This window comes from Orycteropus afer, unplaced genomic scaffold, assembly GCF_000298275.1.
Source record: "Orycteropus afer afer isolate SDZICR_OR568_19922 unplaced genomic scaffold, OryAfe1.0 scaffold00015, whole genome shotgun sequence".
Taxonomy (NCBI): domain Eukaryota; kingdom Metazoa; phylum Chordata; class Mammalia; order Tubulidentata; family Orycteropodidae; genus Orycteropus; species Orycteropus afer.
Window position 1 is genome coordinate 13,624,050 of NW_006921602.1, and position 2,250 is coordinate 13,626,299.

Sequence of the window (2,250 nt, forward strand, 5' to 3'; positions counted from 1 at the left end):
CTGGTAGTGGTCATCGGTGCATGTTCCAAGAATGTGGCCCTGAGTGTGGGTCATATAGCTGTCAGAGCCTTGGGGAGCTGGGCCCTCAGAAGGCGTGGCTGCCTCTGAGCACTGAACCCCAACTACCAAAGACCAAGACTTTGCAGCCAGAGCTCAGTGAAGTCCTCCTGACTAAATTTGTTGCTGAGAGGTTGAAATGCCCAGGAAGATTCACCCCATAAAGCAGTTCCTGCAGGCCTGGGGACTCTCACCAAGCACTGCTGCAGCAACAACCACAGACTGACAATTTTCTGGGGTTCTTGTTTAATACTAAGGTTGATACTGTACTTTCTACCACTCTTGATGGATAGGGCCCTAACTGTATTTAATTTAATTTCTACAAATAAAAAGATAAGGCAAATGTAGAGAGAACAAAGTTTCTTGGTCTGAGCCCCAAGGACATTGACATTTTTATTGAATGAATGGATAAAGTAATTCATATTGATTACACTCCTTATGTCTAAACAAGGTATAGGGGATATTGGTCATTCTTTTGGGTTCCTTTCAGAACATCTCTCCTTTACTTGGGGAATTTCTTATCTTTTGAATCCCACTTCCTTAAGGAATAACAATAACAGCAAACACTTTCAGGTTATTCTGCACCAAGCTCAGTTCTAAGCATTATAAGGAATCCTGTTGTTGTTGTGTGTTGTCGAGTCAGCCCCAACTCACAACGACCCCTCCTTGGGTTTCCGAGGCGGTATCACTACGGAAGTAGATTGCCCAACCTTCCTTCCAAAAGAGTGGCTGGTGGGTTTGAACCGCCAGCCTTCTGGTTAGCAGTCAAGTGCCGTAGGCAATATGCTACCAGAGCTCTTATAAGGAATCTGAGGGTGGTGCAAAAGGTTAACACACTCAGCCACTGACTGAAAGGTCTGCCTCCACCCAGAGGTGCCTCGCAGGCCTGGCTTATTATTTCCAGTAAATCAGCCACTAAAAACCTTATGAAGCACAATTCTACTCTGACACATATGGGGTTGCCTTGATTCCAAATCAACTGACAGACAACTAGATATACATCATCCCATCATTTAAGCATCATAAGAGCTTTAAAGGTGGATAGTCCTATTATTGCCATCTTATACATGAAGAGATGGAGGTACAAAGAGGTTAAGTAATTTGCCCAGTCACACAATGATGGCAGGAATTTACTTTCCCCATCTCCCTTCCCTTGGCAGCAGGGATGGGAAGTAGGCTCCACCAGTTATAGGTGCCCATTTTTAGAAGCTGGTGATACCATCAAGGGTGGTAGGCAAAACATCCAGCCTCCAGAGCAATGGCAGCAGGGACTCTTGCAGCATGTCCAGTGCTCACCTGAGCGGCTCTGCTCCAGGCCAGATATGTTACTCTCAACCTCCGGCTTCCGGGAGCTCCTAATTTTAAGAACTTGAGTTTGTGTCTCCTTTACACCTGCTGTCCAGGCACAATTAAAAATAACACTCTTTCCCTCTCAAATGGATTGATAAAATATATGGTCACCCTAGCCAAGATGTTTTAATAAATTCCTTTTCCACTTGAACTGGCTAAGGTGGTTTCTGTAATTTGCAGCTAAGCACATGCCGGCAACAAAAAGCTCTTCAGAATTGGGCCCCATCCTTTCTCCCTCCCTCATTTCCCTCTGATCTTATCTCAGTGAAGGACACCTTAGTTCTCAGAAAACTCGGGGCTGTTAAATACCAGTAGGCTTTTGCATAGACTTTTCTCTCTTCCTGGAATATTCTCTTCTTCAGAGTCCAGCTGGAAAACTCTTGCCCCAGGGAATGTCTGGTACCTTCTTCCTCCTTTTTGGTGTTCTAGATTCTTCTGCTGTAGCGCTCAGCCCCATGTTACAACAAAACAAAAACAAAGCAAACCAGTTATGGTGGAGTCAATACTGACTCATGGAGACTCCATGTGTTCCACAGGGTTTTCAATGGCTGTGGCCTTTCAGAGGATAGCCAGGCCTTTCTTCTGAGGCACCTCTGGGTGCTTTTTAAAGTCAGCTTTTTTCTTTTTTCCACTACTGTTTGGCTCCAGGACAATTCTGCTGGCAGGAAGATGGGAGTAGGGAAAGCTTTGATTCTGGAAAATTCTTATTTTTTAGCTCAGTTATACATTTTTAAAGGATTAAAAAATGTTAAAGTTTATCTAGCATTTCTGAGTATTCAGGATGAGTCATTTCCCATGTTCCTTAGTCTGCCATAATTCTAAGGGATTTTTTTTTTTTTTTTT